Genomic DNA, 25719 nt, shown 5'->3' on the forward strand with positions numbered 1-25719 from the left:
GCAAGGAAAGGGAGCAAGAGGAAGGAGTAGAAGGAGGAAGAGGAGGTGGAGGAGGAAAACAGGATTTGACCATCATTGCTACCATGTTGCCCAGCCCAGATTTTGTAGAAGTAGAACCAAAAGGAGGACAATGGTTCAAATGGAGAGCAATCCAGCCTGAATCCAGAAAGATCACCATCCCAGTACTGCCTGTTTCCAAAGCAAGCCCTGAAGGCTTCAGTGCTATCAGGCCATGAGAACAGAAGGAGCACTTTAAATTAGAGTCATGTACAGGTCCCATGCTTTGGTTTAGAGGCCAGCTTGTGGCTTTGGGAAGTATCCCGACTTTGTCTGGATAAATTTTTGTACTCCATCTAATTTGATTGTTGTCCTGCTCTGAATTGAATTGTAAGCATTCCATTGACTTACAGTGGAAAACCAAGGTGGCTATACTGTTGTTGGCTTTTGCACTGCTGTACATGAAATTTAGAGACATGATAGATCCTAAAGAATGGACTACATGTACCAAATTTCACACAGCTGTCTGCAGAGTCACTTTGACATTTTAGTATTAAGGAAGGGAAGGGATTTGCATCCCATCAAATTAAATTTGTGTTCTAGACCCAAAATGATTTGCAAATCCACTTTACTTTCTTCTGTAGCTGAAACTACTACTTCTTCTTTGAACCAGACTTCATACCAGTTGATCCTGATTGAGTTGATTCTGTTCATAGTTCGATATGTACAAACCTTGTACTTACCCCTACTCACTGTTTTAGGAAAATATTGTTAGAACAGTGGTTACTAACCTCAAGTCTCCACAAGCTTTTGGACTACAATTTCCATAAATCTTGGCCAGCACAGCTAGTGGTGACAGCTTCTGAGAATTTTAGTCCAAGAACATTTGGGAGCTCAAGGTTGGGAACCACTACATTCGAAGGATTTTGGACCTACTCAGAGGGCAGGACAGACTTGGGTCTATATGGTTGTACCAGTACCCACGGCATGGTCACTCCATTCCACTGTTATGGATCTTTAGATGCCGGAATGTTGGTCTGTGTCTGAGCAGGCTAAGATACAGAACGGTTGGGCTTGGAATCATTTTCTTTGCATATTGCTGTTTCCCATATTAGAAAGAGCAACATCAATTTGACAAAATAGAAAATGCCATCAAGAATGGACAGTTCTGTCTCTGACAAATGCATCTTAGTACAATCCAGATTCATTAAAATCTCCTGCTAGGAGACCCCCAAGAGTACTTTGAGCAGCAAACCAGTGCTAGTGCTGTTTCAGCTCTCATCAAATTGGATCCAGCTGCAGTCCAACTGGGTAACCACAGGAGGGGATCCATTCTTGTCCAACTGGCTGGCTTTAGCGGGTGATTGTTGTTTTTGTTTTTTTCAGGTTCCCCTCTAGTCACCCCCTTCCAGGGCCTAGGCCAGATGCTTCTATTAGAAAGACTATAACACTGGAGTTGCGTAGACAGTTTCAATGTCTCCCTAATGCTTGGACCTGGGATTTAGCCCAAAACAATACTTGGAAGCATGCCGGGACTGAGCAGAAATGAAGAATTAAACATGCCCACAATTAGAAACCAAGGGAAACCACAGCAAATAAACTTACACAATGCAAATGTCGTAGACACAATTTGGGAGAGTTGGTGTACAGACTGAACAGATAACGGGGGGAAATGCATCATTGCCTGACACTTTTGCCCATTCTCTTTCTCCATATTCTGTCCCAACCATTCTGTCCTCCATATTCTGTCTTGATACACTTCTAGTCCACAATACAAGTTGCACATCAGGACGATCAAGTCCCAAGGCACACCCATTTCTTTCAGAACAAACCATAGTTTCTCATGCTCTACACCATCAAAGGCATTGCTGTAGTCAATAAAGGACAGACTGATCTTTTTCCAAAACTCTTTAATGTGCTCCAGTAGCTAGCAGATATTTATTATATGATCTCAAGTGCCTCTTCCTTTTTGAAGTCCGGTTTGAACATCAGACATTTCTCACTCCATATAAAGTAAAAACCTTTGTTGCAGTACTTTGAGCATCACTTTGCTTGCATGGGAAATCAAAATAATGATCCTATAGTTACTGCACTCGTTGGCATCTCCTTTCTTCTGGATTGGAATGTATATTGTATGTTTCCATTCTGTGAGCCTTTGTTTTGTTTTCCACATTTGACCTCCGGAAGTATCAGTTTTCATCCTTGGGCCATGAGGCAGAGGGCACCCTGGACAGGAGACAAGAGAGCAGCGGGTGCAGCTTTCTAAGCCCCGAAAGCCAAAAGCTGGCAGCGGGCATAGAGCAGCTTTTGGCTTCCCGGGCTTTCAAAGCTGTACCCGCTGCCCTCTGCCTCCTGTCCCTGCGGGGATGGGAGGCAGAGGACAGTGGGGACAGAAGGCAGAGGGCAGCAGGTGAAGCTTTGGAAGCCCGGGATTTTTTTTTCCTTTGGCTGGAACGGATTAAATGGTTTTCAATGCATTCCTATGGGAAATGGACCCTCGACCTACGAAATTTTTGACCTGTGGCCACAGTTCCAATATGGATTAATTCCGTAAGTTGAGGGTCCACTGTAGCTGATAATATGGCGTTGGGGCAAGATTTTGGCTCCCAAATGCATTGACGACCCACCTTCACCCCATTTATTGCAGATTTTTAGCAGCGAGATCAGTTTTCTGGTTATTCCTTTTCATTTCTCTAGGTGAGGCTCACTTTTCATTTAACTGGAAATAAAGGTCAAACTCCTGTTGCAACACATGGCTTCTTCTGTCAAACTACATTTTGTTGTTATTGCTGTAATTGTTATAGTTGGCAAAAACAGTTACTGTTCACAACAGCTTGTATAGTTTGATTGTATGCCAATAAAGGTTTATTATTATTATTATTATTGTATAGTTTGATTCAATAAAAACCACAATGTAAGAAAAATACCTAACATGAATTCATATAATATCTGAATATAATTCCAGTGATTTATGGTAATTGTCAAAGTGCTTCAATCTCTTAGTAGGAGAAAATACGGTACATCTCTCTCTCTCTCTCTCTCTCTCTCTCTCTCTCTCTCTCTCTCTCTCTCTCTCCCCCCCTCTCTTTTTTTTCCAATCCATGAAGGAACTCTAGCCTAAAACTGCTATTATCATGTTCATGAAAAAGGACCCTACTAGATAATAAAGTCATAAAATGTAATACATACACTCTAGCCGCCTAGAGTGGTCCTCACCGACCAGATAGGCGGGGTATAAATTAAATAAATAAAATAATAAATAAATAAATAAGTTTACTGAAAAGTATTAGAATCATATTAGTGAGAAGGGGGGATTTGAAGACTGCATTTTGTGTATGAGAAAAAGTGTGTTTTTGTGAAAAAGGTGAAAAATATATCAGACTGGATAGCTACATCTGTATAACCCTATTCAGCATGATATCCAGTATGTGTCTATATATGCAGGTGAGATATCTCTCTGTGTGTGTGTGTGTGTGTGTGTGTGTGTGTGTGTGTGTGTGTGTGTGTGACACACATATAAATACTTAGATTCTTATCATATGTACATCAAGCGAAATCCAAACAAGCAAAACAAAGCAAGACAAAGATATGTGGCACCTTAAACACTACAGTATTATATTTTACATGCAGTAATTAGGCAGTAATCAGGCCCTAAAACAAACATAGGCCTAATTACTGCATGTAGCCAATGAACATTAAGAATGTGAAACTGATATTCCATCTACATTTCATTCCATTTCATTCTGTTTCTTTATGTCTGATTAAGTGGATGTGTCCATGAAAGCTTATATTAAAGTGTAATAGTCTTTAAGGTACCACATGTTTTTGTCTTTGTTTAGTTTTGTTGGATTTCACCTGATATGCTTGCACAGACTAACATGGCTACCTCTTCCCTCACAGCGGTTGCTTCAGAGTATGAGTAGAGTCTGGTAAGTTAAATAGCAGAACCCATAGAAAATATTTTGTTCACATTAGATGTGCAGCTAGTCCATTTGCTTACAAATCCTGACCCATGAGATACAGGCCGACAGGATGGTTCTAAGATGCATTTCTTTCACAGTACCCTTGCTGTGCATTGCAAAGCTAAACACAAGACACAAACCTAAATCATTTCAACCACTAAAACAGAGTGGTTGAAATAATACATCAAAGATTTTAGACAATACAAGGTGGATGGGCAATACTTTGGGATAGTGATGGAAAACTTTCAGAAGAGGTATGCTAATAAGATGTTTTTATGCAGGTTTAGCCTTGTTGTCTATGTTTTGTACATTTTCATTCTCGTTTTGTGCATGCCACCTTTTTCAACTCTTTAAATTCAGCCCAATAATTGTTTCATAGGTACGAAAGAAAGCCTTGTACCAGCATATGAAAAGCATTACAACGACGAAACAGCATGCACTTATTGTTACAGGAGAAACCATGTAAATGACTGAACAGTATTTGTTTGCTTTTTAAATTCAAGCAGAGAAAATTCTCCACCGTGGAAAGCCAGATTTTACACATGCCGCACAATCCGTTGTGCGTTTATCTGGTAGTAGTTCCCACTGAGTTCAATGGAGCTTATTCCTAGGTAAGTGTGTATAAGATTGAAGGCTAAATTAGGCGAATCAATGTGCTTAGTTTGCTTGCTTTATTCTGAATGTCATGTGGGAAAACTTTGATTTATGGAAGGCATGGTGTGCTGGTAAAAGCTGAGAGATTAGGAAGTTTCATGCAGTAAGTCAGCATCGTTGTGAGCGGTGATTGGCAACACTGTAGGTGCGACTTGTCATGAGGCAGTTGCTAACGACATCCAGTATACTTAAATGCCAGAGCCCTTTCCTTGTCAGTGGGAACAAACATGTGACTTCCATCTCATTCAAGCCCTCTTGAACCTGACCCACCTGCACAAAATGTTCTGTAACGCTAGGGCAGTGGGTCATAGCCTCGGATCCCTAAATGTTCTTGTACTACAACTCCCAAAAATCCCAGACAGCACAGCTATTGATGAAGGCTTCTGGGTGTTTTAGTCTAAGAACATCTGAGGATTCAAGGTTGGAAACCACTAGTCTAGGGGAAGTCATATTTTGGCTATTTCAGCCACAAAACTATACTCCAGAACTTTCTGACCATCACCATCTGCTGCCTAGGTAAAGGTAAAGGTTCCCCTTGACATTTTAGTCAGTTGTGTCCAACTCTAGGGGGTGGTGCTCATCCCTGTTTCCAAGCCGTAGAGCCAGAGTTTGTCCGAAGACAGTTTCCGTTGTCACGTGGAGGAGGAGGAGGAGGAAGGGATGGTGGTGTCCGTTGTCCGTTGTCGCGCGGCTATACATGGAACACTGTTTACCTTCCCACCGAGGTTGTCCCTATTTATCTACCTGCATTTACATGCTTTCGAACTGCTAGGTTGGCGAGGAGTTGGGACAAAGCGATGGGCGCTCACTCCGTCGCATGGATTCGATCTTACGACTGCTGGTCTTCTGACCCTGCAGCACACAAAGGCTTCTGCGGTTTAGCCCACAGCGCCACCATGCCCCTGCTGCCTACTGAGGACCAAATGTTGCTGATCACCACCATCCCTTCCTCCTCCTCCTCCTCCTTTTCATACCACTGGCTGAACATCTTGATGACTAGGCTGACTTTGGATTTAGCAGTTTTAAAATAACGGTGTTGTGCTGCCAGCAAACCTGTCCTCGAGGTTGTTGACTCATTGTATTACTCTTCGTATAATTTATTTTGAATGACTAGCTGTAACAGTCTGTACCTCCTGTTTCACATTGTTTTCTGTGACCAAACTATTCTAGCTTTCTATATTCAATGGTGTACGAGGTAGTTTCTTTTTCTTTTTTGTATGTTGTCTTAGTACTTCTCAGGAGTAGGGGTGTGGCATTAGCAAAACCACACCGTAGATATCTCACATAGAGTTCTCATAGTTGGATATCGCTTGATGCACAAACATACCTCCTTCTCACAGAACCACAATTGAGGCAGCCTCCTCCAGGTACATGCCCCTCATATTTACGGGCTATGACAAAAAATGCCTTGGTGTGGGTTCATTTCTTTGAGAAACAGATGAATAAGACAAGGGGTTCCCAGCAATGGGAAATTGCTGCACCTTCTTTGTTTCTTTCCAGCTGCCCCCCAACGCCAGGACCAGCTCAAACACTGAATAAGAGATTGAAGGCACAGCAGCAAAGGCTGGAAGGCTACATTCCTGATGAAGTCCGTGATAAGACTGGTATCTGTCACTAGTGTTGTGCAAAGTTTCTCGAATTCACAAGAGAATTGATTCTGTGGATCTGATTTGATATAGACATGCACAAAGAGGGAGAGTGGCAATCTAATGCCCAAAGGACCACATCTCCTCTTTCTTGACATCGGACATGAACTGTCCGTTTTGTCTACACTTCACTTTGCTCTTTAAGTCCTGCCCAGAAGGCTTCTGTGGGGAGAGAGCCATCCATTTTGAAAACAGAAAGAGCAAGAGAAAAAGTAAAGGCAGACAGACACAAATGAAAAAAAAAGCAAAGACAGAACAAACACACTTTAAAAAACTCCCAACACAGATTGAAATTAAATGTACATCTAATTTAGAAGTGGGATAAAATAAGTCCCATTTTTTAAAAACATAACTAAAAGCTGTTACTAAGAATGTCAAGACCAACTCAAAGATATATGCAAAACTTGGATTCCCGACAGTTACCTCTACTGTGATTTTCTACAAACAATGTAGAAAATCAATGTTATTTGCACACCAGCCTAGTTTTGGTTACTGTTTTAACAAGCATCAGCCTTAGCCATTGTTCCCAAAGTACTCTGATATCACTACGCAGAAAATGTGAATAAACACTGAGAGTGTTTTTTCAATGGCAACAGCTGAATAACACACACACAAATGGCACTAATGGAAACCAGGTGGTAGGGGGTGCAAAGGCCAAAGGTCATATCCTAACTTAGCAGTCAGTTTTTGCCCAGATGCAACATTGCCCATCACACCGGAAAAAAAGGGCTGAAGGAAACAGCTTGGACTCCGAGCATTGGTTTTCTTGCTGGGCATAGAATCCCATGGCATTAACTTTGAAATCCCATCAGAAAACATGATGTTATTTTATTAGTCGAAGTTCTTCCACATTTCCCTAGTTTGTCGAATGTCATTTTTTCCCTGACAGAGACAAGCTTTACACATTACCAGCTACTCTATCAAATTACAAGAACAAATATATCAACTCAACATACTAGTCTCCCATATAATGAAAAATTTATTTCAAGTGAAGAATTGCATACTGGGCTATAGCAATAAATTGCTTCCTTAGTGGCTTTTTGCATTGCCTATGAAAATAATTGAATGTCACTCATACACATTCGCAAGCATGGTCCCGCTGACATTATATGAGGCAGTGACTATGCAGGGTTTCCTCTTCACAAGTACGGGAGTATGTCCTCAGCTTGCTTCCTCACAAAACACTCCTCGATTCTCTGGTGGTTTGTTGCCTGTCAATGTCTCACCAATGGTGTGGATCTATTGTAAGTTACATTTCTGGTTGTTGCTAAATAGGAATCCCAGTTGTTAAGAAATTGGCTGAAATAACAGGAGACTATTAGTAGGATGGCCATGTATCCTGCTTTACAGGAGACATTGCTTTCTTTCAAAGCATTCTGTATTTCAAGGGCTGTATACACTGTAGGTTAATTCATACACTACACTGCCACTAGAAGAGGTAGCCAGTGTGGTGTAATACATAGAGTGATGGACTAGGACTTAGGAGACCTGGGTTCGAATCTTTACTCAGACATGGAAACCCATAGGGGGATAGTGACACTGATACAACCACTCTTTAAATATCTCACTACTATGAAAAACCTATTAGGGTTAAGTAAATAGCACACATCCACATGTCTTATAAGACAGAATTCCTTGTGATCTGAAAGGCATCAGAGTGCCAAAGTGTGATATTTTCATGCCACGTTTCATCTGAAATTTGGTGTGCTTTGCTTTGTGATTGAAGGGCTTGCTTTGCAAGTATAATTGCTCACACACAAAAGTCTGCCGGGAGAGCTTCTCTAGGAAACTAATGAGATCTCAGTTTCTAACGACTCACTGTCTGTAACATTTAATTTGACCCTCAATCCAGTTTAAGGAACTCAGAGAAGGGTATAGCTCTGGAAGATGCCCTTAGCAGTTAATACCTAGGCAGGAAACTGAGCAGGCACTTGGCTGCCTGATCACAGTCATCGCTGCTTAGCATCCCTACCAAATTTTGGGTTGTTTTTGATGACACATTTCCTTTGCCCCCCTACCCCGGAATAATGATGAGAGACAAGTGTTATGGGATAAACATGAGCCACACTTTATTGAAAACATATTATTGCCCACCATTAAAAAGGGGGATCCTCCTGTAGTGTGGAATCAGGTTTTGCACAGGGGTCTCAACAGACCCCTTACCAAAGAAATGGGCAAGTCCCTAGCCCCATGTTCTTGTGGTCATGAAGACAGTGAGAATCCGGCTGGCCAAAATTTGACCACCCCCGGACCTCAAGGCACCTTCTCCTTGTTGGTCCAGGTGTGGCCCCAGTCCATCTCCTCCCCCGCAGCACTGTAATTGCACAGTCCGCAGCACTGGGAGGTCAGATGAGCTATACATTACCTGTGATTGTGAGGGGACTCACCAAAATCTGTTCTATCCACACTATCCACCACAGCATAGGACTAGCAGCACTAATTCCCATGCCTGCAATCCAACCTCCAAAGCTCCAGAGGCAGCCACCCCCCTGGATGTCTTTAAGAAATAAATCCAAACCTCTGTCCAAGAGGTGCACTCCATTGTGCCAAAAGAGCTCAGGTTTATCCATGCTGATCTCCTGGTGACTGTTCACCGATTACCATAATGTGCAGTCACCTCACCATCACTACCAGACCTGCAATGACAGAAAAGAACCAGGCACCTGCCCAGATATGAGGGAGTGTTCTGACATATCTGTGGTAAGCTGTTGAATGACCAGTGCCCCCAAGCCTTTGAATATCGTCAGGATGGTAGCCTAGGGCGGCTGCAGTTGAAGCAGCACCCATTCTAACAGATTGAGTACCAAACCTTAAACCTTGAATTCCCACCTTATGCAGTGCCATGTCTATCATCGTCTATGACTGATACTTTGTTAAAGGGAAACATCTTTGTGCACAAATAAGTAATCCTGTCTTTGTTCCTGCCTTCCACATATGCACCACCTGCTCTTACTGGGCATAGTTCCACTATAGAACATGGCGCTTGAGTAAGATCGGCACCTCTACCGCGCTGCTCGGCCTCGGATTGGTGAACGTGCATCCTGGCCATACTATCCTCTCACCTAGCATCCTGCCATTGTCATGTTACTTTGATCATGTCATTCTTTCCTGCAATTACCACTGCACTAATCCTTAATGACCAAAATAATATGTTAGCAAGGATGCTGCCCTAGATAACACTGCCTCATACTTACCCGACAAATGGCAAGCCATCAATGGCAATTTTTTCACAATGCTGGGGATATGAGTTCCTTTGTATCCTTGACCTGACCCCTTCTTTTACTCTAGCCTGCCATCATCTTCCTAATGCAGAAGTCAGAAGTATGATCCAGATACCCCCGAATCCTGGCATGAAAAGCCAGTCCTGACATCCTGCCCTTTATGGATCCTGGCAAAAGTCCTTTCCTATGCGAATAAACTATAAACTGTTGCGGGTGCTCCACCAGAGCAGGCCAAATCAGCTCCAAACCCACTAGGTTTTAACTCCTAAAATTCTGTACCAACTGCCGAGCACCCTTTTTGCATCCTCAGATCCAGGGCACAAACCTATCGCTCATCACGCCAAATTGCCAAACCTCTGGGGAAAGAGTCTCTGGGAATTTGTTGGCTCCAGTATCTAACCCCTTGACCTGATTGATCTGTTGGCATGATAGTGCATCAGCTAAGCTGATACCAAGGCCAGGAATGTGCTTTGCATGAACCATACGCACCGCCTTATAAAATGAGGTATCCCACACTATGCATAACTCTAAATAAATGACATCATTCACTGACTTTTCCTCCGGGTATGACAAGTGATTTATGAACTTAACTCTCCTTAGCTCTTTTGGGAACAACGCACAGTGGTAAGACCTGCAGGTTCTCCAACGGAGTGTGTGGAAAAGGTCCCAACATTCTACAATCCTTTATTTCCTTTTCAGTTTTGTCCTTGACCATGCCTTCCATCCCTTTGTACAGATTTCAGATTTTGGGCAATGAATGTCTTGCGTTCCCTTACAGTTGGTATCTTGAAACCATTCTTAAAACCACGTCTGCCCGCCTAGGATAGTCCTGTAACCATGCCTCTAATGCCGTAATCTTAATTTGGTTGGGGCCCTTTATTAAGGTGACCTCCTTCCACTATTTGCCTTTTTTTAAATTATCTCCAGAGTCTTTGCTGTTGCTTCTCTGTGCCCTGACTCTAAAACGTGGTGAGCTAGGGTGCTAACCGTCACACACTGAGCACTAGTGTCTAAACCGGCATGCTTTGCATGAGCAGGTGCCCTTCACATTATAGTCCCAGCAGAGCAGGCAGGACTGAACCGCCTTTCCCATGCCCACACAGGGATTTCGATTCTGACCAGCTCTGCAAAGAAGATGTCCACTATCAAACCTGTCACCTGAATTTGAGAAATCCCACAGGAACTTCAAGACCTTGGCGGGAGAATTAGAAATATCTAAATTTCCCCAAAAGTGCTGTCGGCGATGACATAATCAGCCTTGCACAGAGCAATGCTGATGACATCATAAGCCTTATGCAACATAAAGTTTGGCAACAGGATTTCAGCCATTAAGCATCCAAACAGGGATGTGGCGAGGAAAAACTCCTTATGCATAGCAATTTTCCTTGTCTCACCATGCCAATTGTCCCCACTGAGGCTTCCTCTTGTGCCAGTGAGATTCCCAAGCTTCCGATGAAAAGCTTGTGTCCCCATTCTTTCCCTGCTTCTGATTTCTCTCTTTTGTTCTTCATAGGAAACTGCCACCATCTGAAGCAATTTCCAAAGAAGTGGAAATAGCTGTGTCCATCTGTCTTAGCCTGTTGGCAAAATTAAAGGAAGGAAGGAAGACAAAATATTGTGGCACTTTAAAGACAACAAGATATATTTTAGGGTGAGATTTTTGTGAATCAAAAGTGGCTGTTGGGAGGTGTAATCTGAAGATATGGATTTTGAGCCTTGAAAGCTCACACTGAAATGCATCTATAAATCTTTAAACTGCGATTGTTATATTTGCTTTTTTATTTCTCTTCCTTTACCCCCTTTACATGTCATATTTCGCAAAGCCCTTCCCAGATAATATTTGCCTTTCCCCCACACCACACATACCCCTATATACACCAGCTCATCGGTGCAGATGCCAGTTTGGGTTCTCTGCTTCAAAGGCATACAAAACCAAAACACCAAGATCTCCCGGAGATTTCCATGAATGTTAAGGCCTGCTCTCGATGCCTAAAAAAACCTCCACAGCTTTCCTCAGAGGTTCCCATGGTGTCCAAATACCAGGATGGCTTTTCGGCAGCAAAGCACTGACCCTGAACATATCTTTGTGAAACCCCTATTTATACATTTGGAGTCTGAATGTGAATAAATGGAAAAGAGAGATTAGTGAGCACCACTGCCAGTATTAGCTCCAAGGCAGTGTGCTGAGCAACAAAATGGCAAATGAGACACATTACCGAGCTCAGAGGTATGGAAGCCAAAGCACAGGGTTCCCTCCATAAAAGAATAAAACATGTTTGCCAGAATTTCCCTATTAATATTAGCATCAACTTTTCTTACAAGAATAATGATTGTCTGTTTCTGCAACTACGTGTTTCCAAGAGAATACTGTACATTTTGTATTAAATAATCAAAAGCATAATATAAAATGCAAAGTAGGTGAAGTATTTATTAAAATTCTTCTTAAAATTCATATCCATTACCCCAAAGCGCAATCCTTTGCCTGCTCCTTCTAAATTTGTTAATGTCTGGAAAAGCCTCTGATGGTATGAGCAAGAAAAACAGCAATTTTTTTCCCTCAGTCCAGAGCATCTGCTCCCATTTAGAGTTCTAACAGAAGCTGTGATAGGATATATGAGGCCTGCCTGGGCCAAAGCTGGAAACATCCTCTCTGCTCTCAGCAACCTGCTGATGAACTTAGAGAAATTTGGTAGAGCTTGGAGCTCCATCAATCCATGCTCAGTAGTTATGACAGCACTGCTGTTTGTTGTGGCTAATTGGGTGGCCGTGTGTCTTCCTTTACATCGGGGAGTCCTCCGTCTGAAGAGGTATCAGAGGAGCTGGCCTCTATTTTAAAAGGTATCCTCTTTTTAAATACCTGACACGCCCAAATCCAATTTAAAGAGATGGAGGGGGGACTAAGAAAGGAGAGCAAGGGAATTGAAGTTGTCCACAAAAAAATTAGTTTTAGAAGAGGTTTTGTTTTGTTTCTTTGGAATTTGGCTGATAAACAATTACGTTTTGAATAGCAGAGTAAGCAGGTACACAGGTAATCACATATATATGTGCTCACAGAATTCCCGATATCTGTGAGATGTATCGTACTCCTATTTCATTTACAGTAGTCATTACTTCTCATTTTGTACTGATACATCTAAATTAGCCAATGCAATTTTTATGCAATTTTTTTGTTGTTTCGTTTCATTTTTCTTGGATGATGCATCCCCACCTCTTTTGGTGAGGCATCTGTGGCCACCCTAGGATTTGGTAGGACAAGTCTCAGAGGGTCTTCCATCCTATTAAACGTTTACTCTTTTTCTTCCCATTCTTTTTGCCAAAGCTTTTTACGGCACTCCACCGAAACCAAATGGCGAAATAATGCACCATAATAAGTATCAGAGCAGATCAAAATAAAATTACAATTAAAATCATGATAAATTCATTTGACACTAAAAATAAAACAAGGATAGAATCAGGCAAACATCTCCAGAGAAGCAAAGCAAAGGCGCCACTAAATCCCAGAGAGGTTCCTGTCCCTCCATCACATTTATTTCTTAGTGGTGTGACCTCATTACTCCTCATTGCTTCCTTTGACTTAGAAACAGTATTGTCACAATTGTACACAAGACAGAGCTTTTTCAGTGTTGGTCCCTAGTTTGACGAACTTTCTTTCAGTGTTGGCCTATTAGACTCCATCATGCTGAGGACTCGTGTGACAAGTAATGAAGGCTTTTTTCAGAAGATGTTGAGGATGGCAGAAAAATCCTTGCTCTGATCCACAGGTTTTGCTGCATTTCCTTTTGATGCTGCTTTCATGTTTTTGTATGATATTTGAACTGTAGCGTTTTATTACTATATATATGTAAATTCTAATGATGGAAATGAAGGAATATTTCTCATTATGTGCTCTATAGGCTGTTTGTTTCCTTCATCCTTCTTTTCTTATTTTAGCGATTGTTCCATTCAAAATAAAGGAAGTTATAACAAGCATCTTGAAAAAGTACATGTAGTGCAAGTTTGAACTTGTAAAAATGCAGAGGAAATGGCTGGTTTGAGACATGAAAACTCTGAATAAATACATTTTCAATTGATCTTTTTAAAATATAACCAATGTTAGAGTCTGATGTTTTTGAAATGGGATAGCATTTGTTAATCATGAACATTTCCAGCAGGGTTCCTGCTTTATGGAGGTAAAGACCTAAATGTGAATGTGTATGAACTGAACACCTGCTAAAATGCCAGAATCTGCAAATGCTTTTCATTATTGGATTAGGATTTGAAATGGTTTGGGATGTCATGCATAGCCCACCTATTCTGGAGTTGTTCCATGACAGCCCATGGCACTACTTTAAGGTAAGTGGGTTGTACATTTTCAGCTTTCCTTTAATTTTTTTTCCTTCCTCTTTTTTGGCAACAAAGGGCTGCTTAAATATATCCTGAGACACTTTTAAATTGATAAGCTCAAAATGAATGGACATCCGCCAGATTGATGTAATTCATTCCACTTTGAATGGAATAAAATAGTCGAAATCTGTTTCTGTAAAGTGATAGCATGCTGTTAGGACATATTGAAAAGATAAAGCCATTCTTTCTAATGAACTCTTTTAAGTGAAATTGATCTAGAGGACAAAAATATTCAAGTTGCTGGCTGACCTTTTCCGTCCTATAGATGGAGATGTGCATAATGCATTATTCTGCTGGGTATGCATTTCTTATTACAAAGTAATAGGGGCCTCGGTGCTTTACATGTGACCATTAGAAAGATAAGAACATAACCCAGCCTTCATAATGTAATTGAGTGCTTCAAAAATATCTCTAATGATTAATATACCAGACATTATGCAATGCTCCTACAAGGTAATTTTGGCTTGACACTGAATAATGAATGCTATGGAACTTCAATAGTATAAGAGACATGACGGCCCCAGGCTGCCTTTGCCACCAGCCAATCACAGTACACAGTGTGGGTCTGTAGTGCTACCTCATGTATATCTAAGAGGCAACTATTTCTTTCTGTTTACATTATGCCAGCCAAAGAAAAGCCTGTGTTGACCTAGTACAAATACTGTCAGATCGACCACATTCGTAAGTTGGCTTTTCAACTTCTGTGTACGGTGTTCACATTTGATGTATGGAAATCCCAGTGGGGGATTTTCAAGGTATATGAGATACAGTACTTAAGGATTAATTTTACCCTTGCCAATCACTATCCATGGCTGAGTAGGAATTTGAACCCAGGTCTCTTAAGTCCATCACCCTCTGTTACGCTACACTGGCTTTCAACTATAAAACACATGTTGTTTTAGACTTTGAAACACAACCAGGGTTTTATTGTCCTTAGGCGTTATCTACAGGCGTTATTCAAAAGGAAGCAAACCTAAAATACTACAAACTTTAATTGAGAACTTCGATGATCCCCCTCATCTCATTTCCACGGATTGATCATTTGCTATAAGAAACATAGTATGTGTATACATTTGTGTATACATGTCTATATGTATTTAACAAGATTTTATGCTAAGAGATACTGTCTCTGGAGAAAACACAATGCATTTACAATGAATTTACAAAATATTTAAATGTGAATGTTTCTTTCCTCCATATTAATGCAATTACACAAATATAATTAGCTTGAAATTGCTGCGTCTCCTATGCCAAATATATTTCTGACAACTTTTTGCCAGAACTGTACCAGATGTAATCCTGTCTGCATAATCAAAGTACTATCTACAACATGATAAATACTGTAAGTGCCTGATGCCCACACACCTATTTCATGGTCTAAATCTGGAGTGAACTATCAAAGTGTTGATAACTTATATCCTCATAATCAAAACTCAGTTTTCTACTCTGATCCAGGCTTTTGGCCAAATGTTAGGGAGGTCATTTGTTTAAAGCAGCCATTTTGCAATACTATGGAAAACATGACAAATCTTTTGGAAACAGGGATTATCTTTAATCCACCACATATTAATCTTAAAACATATTAATATTGGCCTATCTCTCGTCTTTTTCACCAATTTCTTCTTGTGCCTTTTATTTTACTTTTTAAAAATTTTCTTCCCAATAGAAAGTGAACGTCCTTCACTGCTTTCATTTCCTGACTAAATACTACCACAGACGTGATGGGAAATACAGTTATGTGAGCGAGCAAGACAAACGCACAAGTGTTCACTCAGCAGCAGCAAGAGTAAAGCGACCCACAGGCATGGAGATCTCACTATCCTGACAGCGCCCTTCCAAAAGTTCAAATACCTTGAAGACTTCAGAACAAGGTCGGTTTGGTCTGGTTTTAATACAAATATTGATTGCAGACTTTTTGTCTGACCTTCTGTTCCACCTCCAGTTTGCCATACTCTCTCAGTTAGCTGGAAATTCAGGTATGAAGGGGAAAAAAATATGAGACAGGGATGATTTAGGTTTTCATGCACTAGCCCCTCCACCTCAAAAAAAAAAAAAAAAAAAAAAAAAACTCAAACAACCAAAGCAGTCTTTTAAAAAGCAAGCTGGAAGTCTACTGGAACCCCAACTAGTGTAAGAAAGCAGTACGGATGAACTTTATTCCTATCCCACAGAGCCTATTCTTGCTCTTAAGTAAGTCGTACTATTTCCAAAATCTACATTAGATCTTAATAAATAATATTAATACATTCATTTGTGTGTAACAAGAGAGCTAGATGGATAAAGATGAAGATACCAGTTGAACTAATAAAAGCATTGTGCTAATATAGATTTTCTTAAGCTCAAGATAGCAGACTTCACATTATTCTAAGGTATTTATGAGGACTGGGGTTCATATTAATGAAGGGCTTGTGAAATGCTTAAGCAAGTGAATAATGAATGGATTATTACAAGCATAAGGCATGTTGAACAATGTGTGTTAGACTAACCAAAACATCAAAGAATCTTGTTAAATTCTGAAATAATTTTTTTTCTCCTAAAGGGTCTACTTTTCCTGCCTTTCTTCATGACATTCTGCAGAAGACAAAAATAGCCATGAATAGAAATAAAAGTCTAGGTCTTCTATTTCTATCAGGTCATCATCGTTTATTTTTTAGATCCCTAAAATGTCTGTAACCCTTTTATGATCCAGCAAAGGTATTGCTCCAGGCAAAATTTTGATTCTGCAGAATTTTGAGGGGGGAAATTGCAGAAAAATAGTCTAGAATGGGATTTGGAAACTGTGGATTTCCAGAAATTCTTGCACTCGGCTCCCATCAGTCCTAGCTAATACAGCCAAGGGTGAGGGATGGTGGGATCTGCAGTCCATTTGTTAATTTGTACTATACATTCAAATAATGTGGGTGGCCAGTTAGATATATAGCATGAACAAAGATGTCAAAGGAAAGGGCTTTCTTCTATGTTGCTCCCAAATTGTGGAATAAATTACTTTGAGAATTATAATTGGTTCTTATTCTCTTAGCTTACAAAGAAATTGACATAAAAGATTAGAGATCTTACCTTTCTAGACGATGGCTTCCAGAAAGGTAAGATAGCTGAAGAATTCTGGGAATTATAACCTAAAAAATAAAATTCCCAAGCTCTAGTTGAGATGCATTGCTTTCACTTCATCCTTTAATGTAAGTCTTTTCAGTGGCATATGTTTCAGTGAACAATGTTCACTGCCTTCAGAAAAAAAAATCATTGATATAATGAACTGAATCAGGATGGTTTGTGCATTTCTAAGGTGACCACACAGTGGAGCAAAGATCCTAGAGACATTAATGGAGTTGAGCACTACGCTCATGAATCTCCCTTGGCAAATCTGGCCTTCATGCATTGTGATTAAAAGTAGGAAAATAAAGAGTGAGGAAGATGCTCCGTTGGTGGCAATGGAGGAGAATATGCTCTTCATCTTAGAAATAAATCTTTCTTCCGCTACCTGTGGTAAAGTCATTAATTAAATAATCAAAAGTCTTGTAGCTGCAGCACCACTGATTTCAAATCCAGGGATGTGGAAATGAGGGGAAACAAGAGGTAAGACAGAAAGACGGCAGAGAAGAGTAGGCTCCCTGCATTGCTCTTTTAAGGATTCCAAAAATGGTGTTCATTGCCCTTTTAAAGTCCCCTCCAGGTTTAGTATCTTAGGGTTTTCTCTTGGTAGCTAATAAAAAGAAAGGGGGGGGGAGAAATAAAAATAGAACAAAGGGCCCTGGTCTGCAGAGTGCTGCTGGCCAGAAGCCCTTCTGTCTCACATCATTCATTCTGTGCTCTGGCTGTGGCATTTTTCATTCACAGGGGAAGGTTTTTCGCCATGAACCCAAAATGCATAAATATTGCCATGGATCTGGACAGTGATCAGGTTGGAGTGTCATAAAAAGGACATGGAGCAGATTGGGCAACAAAACTGTGGGCATGGACCAATAAAGGGGCTGCCCATATCCATCATTTAATGTCAGTCCATGCTACCCATTCCACCTGGGCAAGTTTCTTATGAGTGGCCACACCAAGGGAGGCAAAGAAGGTTTTGACAAGGAACCAGGCCTTCTCGGTAGTGGCCCCCCATCTCTTTGCAATGGGCTTTCAATATACAGCAGACCCCCTCCCAGCTTTAAAAACCAAACTTTTCAAAGAAATTTTCATAGATGTTCTCCTCCTGCATTATTTACAGACACCGTGTCACCTGATTGTCATTGCTGAGTTTTATGTTGTATTTGGGCAAGTTTAACTTGGGGTAGGAGTGATGTTTATTTGGGTTTGGGTTTGGGTGGGAAGGTTATTTTATAGTATTATTAACTGTACAGAGTAGTGTGTCTTTATGTCAGGCTGTATACAGATTACTGAAAGAAAGAAATAAAATACTGTATATGTCTTTATGATTTTGATGTTTAATACATTTTGAATTTATTTGTGTCAGGACTTGTGAAGAATTCTTCCTTCAGCCTCTGGAGGTAGTCTGGCAGGATTTATGGGAGAAGGGATTGTTCCCTTTGGGCTTGCACTAACAGAAGCTGCTTCCAAGGCCACAATTACAGTGCTGGATTTGGCTCACTGTGCCTTACCCCAGGTGATTTTTTGGCAAAGACAAGGCGTAGAACCCCTTGCCAAGAAAGGCTATATGGGCTTCCACTGTTGCCATTCTGCCAGCAAGCAATAACATTTTTATTCATACCAACTTATACTGGTCTTCTGTTCAAAGTCTGGACTGGCTGAGAGTGGGCGTTGACTTCCAAGGTTGTGTTTTAAAATGTCGGTGTATCTGGGCCCAGAAAAAGACAGGATTTTAGGGTGAAACTTAGTATATAGCTGATTCAGTGCTCACCGGAATCCTCTTGAAGACATCCAAGGTCCTGACGATGAAGAAATCTCTGATCCATGGGGGAAGGAAGGATGTTTAGCTGGTAGTTTTTTGTGGAGGGTTTTTTTTGTCTTTTTGTCTCATTAATTATATGTTAGATTGTTAATGTGTTTAAGTTTGTATATTATAATTTTAAATGTTGTTTAAAAGTTTAAAAATGTTGGTGTATCTAGCTCTTGATCTAGATCAATAATGTCATGTTTTAAATCCTCATCTGGGTGGAGAAGACAGCATGAATTATGGTTATTCCAAATGACAGTAGTGTTAGGTTTAGTGTGGGTGATCATGGAACAAAGGGAAAACAAAGGAGTCGACAGCAAATGTCCAAGCCAGCAGAGCCTACAGGCAACACCCTGAGGGCTATTTTTATTGGCTTAGCATGATTACATAGTATGTTATGAGAGAAACAGATAGGATACTAGTTACCTAATCGTTACTAGGATTGCCTAAATTAACCCTTTGTTCTTCTGCTCTACCTCTAAGCGAAAGGGCAGAAGAAGGGGCCATCCTGCCTGCTGGCAGCTGCCACATCTTGCCAGGAGTGTATGCACGTCACTGGAACAGAATGCAGCTACAACCTTTAGGCAGGAGTTTCCCACAGTTTAGAACTAGTGGACAGGTAACATTACTCACCTTGTGTTTCCCAAAATGTCCCAGAAGGCCACTATTGCCCTCAAATTGCACCAGTCTGCTGATGAACAGAGTAATCATTTCCGCTTTTTGGTCTCAAGGCCTTGTTTAAAAAGGCACAGGACATTTTCATCACTTTGTAAATCTAGTTCTGTGTGAATTCTGCAACAAAACCTGACAAAATCTAGGTTTCGTTTTAAATCTGTATTTCATTACAGGCCTTCAACGCCTTTTTTATGGGAAAAGCAAGAAATAACTAAGAAAATAAATGCACAAAAAAGAATTGTTTAAAAGAAATAAAATAATAAATACAGTCATTTGTGGGTGGATTTTATAGATGACGCTAATTCATTCTATCTGGTTGGATGCGCACTTCCATGAATTGCCACTTGATAAATTGTTGCCTCCAATTATCAGTTATTATCTTGTTTGATTACACTACAGTAGTACACGGGTTATCAAGTTATTAACCAGAGAGTAATTCTTCTGAGGCTAGAAAAACAAGCTAAGAAAAACATGAGCAATTTAACTTGAGATAGATAATGCATGGTGGAGGTAGGAGAGAAAATGTTCAAAATAGCCGATAAGTAAAGGGTGAAAGAAAATCATGTTTGACGGATTTTTCAGTGTAACTATGGCCAAGGGTAAGAGACATCAAAAGTCAAGAGAGAGGGGAAGGTTGGAGGAGAGGATTCAATATGATAATGTGTTATTGCAATTTAAATTCTATTCAGATATTGTGAAGAAAGAAAGAAGGAATAGGATAATGGAAAGCTCTGCTGAATACATGGGTCTTAAGGGTCATTGCAAGGATAAGAAATGGAGGAAACAGCGTTTGTAGTTTGGCACTAGAAAAAGAGAGGGAATGAGCATGGTGGGGCCTTAAACGTATGATCGCCACATATCCCACTTGGCTCAATTTTATCCAGATTGCAGCTATGCTACTTGATACTATTTATAGCCATAAATGGTTCAGATTCTCTATTTTCAAAGGAGCAGTTCCTCTTAGAAGCCAAGGTATGAGGCAAAACACAATCATTTTTATGCCCATTTTGTGAGAAAAAAACTAGTTACTGTTAGACAATGAGTGAAGGGGTCTTGAAAAGGTGTGGTGGGGTGTAGCAACCACCTTTCAGGGAATTGTAAGGCCCATGAACTTGTGTGTGGTATGTATGGGATCTGAGGAAAACTGAACCTTTCATTTGCCAACTACAGGGCAATTTTAAATGATTTCATTGCAGTGAAAAATTGTATTTATCCCATTGTTGAAAGTCCAAAAACTGACTCCTACAAATGTGTGAACATTAAGAGAATTGAGATAAATGTGATTAGGGTGTTTTTCTAATTCCAGATGTTAGAAAAACCTTTGCTTAGCGGAAGACATAAATTTAGCCTAACTCCATGTTGATATGCAAAGAAGTCTTTCTTTACATTTCTGCAGCATATAGCTGATTATCATGCTCAGCAAAAAATGCCAAGGGGTAGGAAACAGAAATAGAAAAAAAAAGGGAGTTTTAAAAAGGGAGGACACCTATAAAAAGTTTCAGAGGCAAGTGCAGGTACGCTTAGCTAAATGTGAGATGAGAAGGATTTTGAGGAAAGCGGTGTGTGATACAGTCAAAAGTCAGTAGAGAATCAATGTCCTGTACTTTTTATTCTGAACCAGCTGGATCTTCCGAACTATCTTCAAAGCCTTCCCACATAATTTCCATTGTTGTTGTTTAGTTGTTAAGTCATGTCTGACTCTTCGTGATCCATGGACCAGAGCACGCCAGGCCCTCTTGCCTTCTGCCTCCCAGAGTTGGGTCAAATTCATGTTGGTAGCTTCGGTGACACTGTCCAACCATCTCATCCTCTGTCATCCCCTTCTCCTCTTGCCTTCACATTTTCCCAACATCAGGGGCTTTTCCAGGGAGTCTTCTCATGAGATGGCCAAAGTATTGGAGCCTCAGCTTCAGGATCCGTCATTCTAGTGAGCACTCAGGGTTGATTTCCTTCAGAATGGATAGGTTTGTTCTTTTTGCAGTCCAGGGGACTCTCAAGAGTCTCCTCCAGCACCACAATTCAAAAGCATCAATTCTTCAGCAGTCAGCCTTCTTTACACTCCAGCTCTCACTTCCATACATTGCTACTGGAAAAACCATAGCTTTGACTATACGCACCTGTGTCGGCAAGGTGATGTCTTTGCTTTTTAAGATGTTATCTATGTTTGTCATCACTTTCCTCCCAAGAAGCAGGCGTCTTTTAATTTCATGGCTGCTGTCTCCATCTGCAGTGATCATGGAGCCTGGGAAAGTAAAATCTGTCACTGCCTCCATATCTTCCTATTTCCTAGGAGGTGATGGGACTAATGGCCATGATCTTAATTTTTTTTATGTTAATCTTCAGACCATTTTTGCACTCTCCTCTTTCACCCTCATTACAAGGTTCTTTAATTCCTCCTCACTTTCTGCCATCAGAGTGGTATCATCTGGATATCTGAGGTTGTTGATATTTCTTCCAGCAATCTTGATTCCGGCTTGGGATTCATCCAGTCCAACCTTCACATGATGTATTCTACATATAAATTAAATAAGCAGGGAGACAATATACAGCCTTGTCATACTCCTTTCCCAATTTTGAACCAATCAGTTGTTCCATATCCACTTCTAACTGTTGCTTCCTGTCCCACATATAGATTTCTCAAGAGATAGATAAGGCGATCAGGTACTCTTTCTTTAAAGACTTGCCATAGTTTGTTGTGGTCCACACAGTCAAAGGCTTTTGTGTAGTCAATGAAGCAGAAGTAGATCTTTTTCTGGAACTCTCTGGCTTTCACCATATTCCAGTGCATGTTAGCAATTGGTTCTCTAGTTCCTTTGCCCCTTTGAAATCCAGCTTGTACTTCTGAGAGTTCTTAGTCCACATACTGCTGAAGTCTGCCTTGGAGGATTTTGAGCATAACCTTTTTAGTGTGTGAAATGAATGCAGTTGTACAGGAGTTGGAGCATTCTTTGGCACTGCCTTCTTTGAGATGGGGATTTAGACTGATCTTTTCCAATCCTCTGGCCACTGCTGAGTTTTCCAAACTTGCTGGCATATTGAATGTAGCACCTTAACAGCATTATCTTTTAAGATTTTAAATAGTTCAACTGGAATGTCATCACCTCCACTGGCCTTGTTCTTACCTGTGCTTTCTAAGGCCCACTTGACTTCATTCTCTGGGATGTCTGGCTCAAGGTCAGCAGCCACATTATCTGGGTTGTCCAGGACATCCAGAGCTTTCTGGTATAATTCTTCTGTGTATTCCTCCCACCTCTTCTTGATGTCTTCTGCTTCTGTTAGGTCCCTACCATTTTTGTCCTTTATCATGTCCATCTTTGTACAAAATGTTCCTTTAAGAGCTCCAATTTTCTTGAACAAATCTGTTTTTTCCCTTTCTATTATTTTCCTTTATTTCTTTTCACTGTTCATTTAAGAAGGCCCTCTTGTTTCTCCTTGCTATTCTTTGGAAGTCTGCATTTAATTTGCTGTAACTTTCTCTATCTCCCTTGCATTTTGTTTCCCTTCTCTTCTGTGTTATTTGTATGGCATCAATGGACAGCCACTTTCTTGCATATCCTTTTCTTTGGGATGGTTTTTTGTTGCTGCCTCCTTTACAATGTTACGAGCCTCCATCCATAGTTCTTTACGCACTCTGTCCACCAATCCTAGCTCCTTAAATCTGTTCTTGACTTCCACTGTGTATTTATAAGGGATTGGGTTTAGATTATACCTGACTAGCCCAGTGATGTTTCCTACTTTCTTCAGTTTAAGTTTGAGTTTTGCTATAAGATGCTGATGATCAGAGCCACAATCAGCTCCAGGTCTTGTTTTAGCTGACTGTGTAGAGGTTCTCCATCTTTGTCTGCAGAGAACATAATCAATCTGATTTCAGTACTGCCAATCTGGTGATGTCCCTGTCTAGAGTTGCCTCTTGTGTTGTTGGAAAAGAGTGTATGTGATGACGAGCTTGTTCTCTTGACAAGGCCAAACTTACCTGTTGTTCCTTTTATCTCTTGATTCCCTACTTTGGCATTCCACTCCCCTGGAATGAGACGAACATCTTTCTTTATGTCAGTTCTAGAAGGTGTTGTAAGTCTTCATAGAATTGGTCAATTTCAGCCTCTTCAGCATTGGCGGTTGGTGCATACATCCGGATTACTATGATGTTGAAAGGTCTACCTTGGATTCATATTGAAATCGTTCTATCCTTTTTGAGATTGTTTCCCAGTAAAGCTTTTCTCACTCTTTTGTTGACTATGAGGGCTACTCCATTTCTTCTATGGGATCCTTGCCCACAATAGTAGATATGGTAATCACCTGAATTGAATTCGCCCATTCCCGTCCATTTTAGTTCACTGACACCCAGGATGTCAATGTTTATTCTTGCTATCTCCTGTTTGACCACATCCAGTTTACCAAAGTTCATAGATCTTACATTCCATGTTCCTATGCAGTATTTGTCTTTGCAGCATCGGACTTTCCTTTCACTTCCAGGAGCATCCACAGCTAAGCGTCCTTTCGGCTTTGGCCCTAGCACTTTCTTAGCTTTGGAGCTACTTGTCCTCCACTCTTCCTCAGTAGCACGTTGGACGCCTTCCGACCTGAGGGGCTCATCTTCCAGAGTCATATCTTTTAGCCTTTTGTTTCTGTCCATGGAGTTTTCTTGGCAAAGATCCTGGAGTGACTTGCCAGTTCCTGCTCCAGGTGGATCATGTTTAGTCAAAACTCTCCACTATGACCTGTCCGTCTTGGGTGTCCCTGCATGGCATAGCCCATAGCTTCTCTGAATTCAAGCCCCTTCCCCACGACAAGGCAGTAATCCGTGAAGCGGATTGCAGCAGGCGAATAGAGATATAACCAAGGCCTACACAGACATGCTAACAAAGGGAACAACGAAGTTGCATTTTGACATATATCAGTCTTCATCATCTCTCAGCAATTAATCAAATTCTCTGGCATGAAGGGCAAGATAACTATTGTGGAGAGAGGGACGCTGCGTGCATTATTTATTATATACAACCCCCTCAACATAACATTAATTTTTAAAATAAGAGAAGGTGAAGCTGTACAATCTTGTTGAAAGAGAAGCTAAAACTGAAATGGCACTATCTACCATTCAGGATAGGGCTAGACATCTCTCAGGCTATTTATGAACCTAAAGGCCCTGGACTTTGTGAGATTGAAACCATGGGAGGTGATCTCCAAGCACCTTGCTCCAGGACCGGATGATTGAACGGACTTGGATATTCCTTGGTTTTCGGTGTTGGTTAAAGACTGAAGCAGCAGGCTGGTTTTCCCTAGGTACAGCAAGAGCACATAATCCCCTGAGTAGCTGTTGAGGCCTACATATGTAAATAAACCCAAACATCTGTAGTATTGATGCTTAGCCGTTCTTCTTGCGGTGCAGCGGCAAGGGCAATTGAATTCCTCAGTGATTGTTTGTGACACTCTGCCATTACAGCAATTTAGCATCACGGCGCAGGTGGTTGAGGCAAACTGATCATAGCAGCTGCAGAGATATCTCATCAAGTAGTGCTGAGAAGAACATAAATCCCACTTCAAGGCAGCTTTTATTGCCTTACTTATTTAGGCATTATACACAGTGGCGAGATTGTGCCCACCCACTCTTCCCCCATATTCCTTCCATGCATCGCCTTGAAACAAGCATTATGATTTTGTTCAGTTTGTTACAGAACTACAAAAAACACAACAAAAAACCAAGAGGAACATGTGCTGTTACCTATGCATGCAACAGTCTTCCCGTTCAAGACAACGTTGCCTACTTTGGATGGCTGTGAACTGTAGCGTGTCCCTTTCATCTCTTTGGACACTGTCGGTTGCTCAGATCTCCTAGCTCTTCTTTGCATCCATTCATTCCCTTGGATGTTGTGCCTTCTTCAAACAACCAGGAGCACTTTGATATTTTCTCCGTTGTGCTGAACAGCCGCACTCAAAATTCCTACGCAGCCCTAGCCGCTTAGCATACCTGCAGTGGGCAAAAAGGGTTGTGTCAAGCCAAACCTTGAAGATATCAAAGAAACAAGTCTAACGCGTGTGACAGTAAACAGTAAATGATGTGCAGGCATTAGGAATGAGTTGTCCACACAGTATTAGGAAGCCTGTAAGGAGACTTGGGGTTAGGAAATACGAAAATGGAGATGTGTATTTGCATTTGGAAAATGACAACATGAATGCATGGCAGGACAAGCCTGCATAATTAGTAAGCATTGACTGAATAGAAAGCTTAAAATTGAAGGGGGTTATCTAGCTCTTGCTGAGAAGCTGTTTATGATCGATGGGCTTGGTAG

General features: G+C 40.9%; 2 long non-coding RNA genes across 3 annotated transcripts in view; one reads left to right on the plus strand and one right to left on the minus strand.

Moving 5' to 3' along the window:
* Positions 1-4463: 4463 nt before the first annotated feature.
* On the plus strand, positions 4464-18272 carry LOC144588786 (uncharacterized). The gene is made up of 2 exons (XR_013544490.1): positions 4464-15734; positions 16403-18272. It is a non-coding gene; the product is annotated as an uncharacterized LOC144588786 (long non-coding RNA).
* Positions 18273-20711: 2439 nt separating this feature from the next.
* Positions 20712-25719, minus strand: part of LOC144588787 (uncharacterized) — a 101520-nt gene continuing 96512 nt past the window's right edge. For both annotated transcript variants that reach the window (XR_013544492.1, XR_013544491.1), the window contains exon 2: positions 20712-25397. This is a non-coding gene — a long non-coding RNA (uncharacterized LOC144588787). The remainder of the gene's footprint in view (positions 25398-25719) is intronic.

This window comes from Pogona vitticeps, chromosome 4 (assembly GCF_051106095.1).
Source record: "Pogona vitticeps strain Pit_001003342236 chromosome 4, PviZW2.1, whole genome shotgun sequence".
NCBI classification, from domain to species: domain Eukaryota; kingdom Metazoa; phylum Chordata; class Lepidosauria; order Squamata; family Agamidae; genus Pogona; species Pogona vitticeps.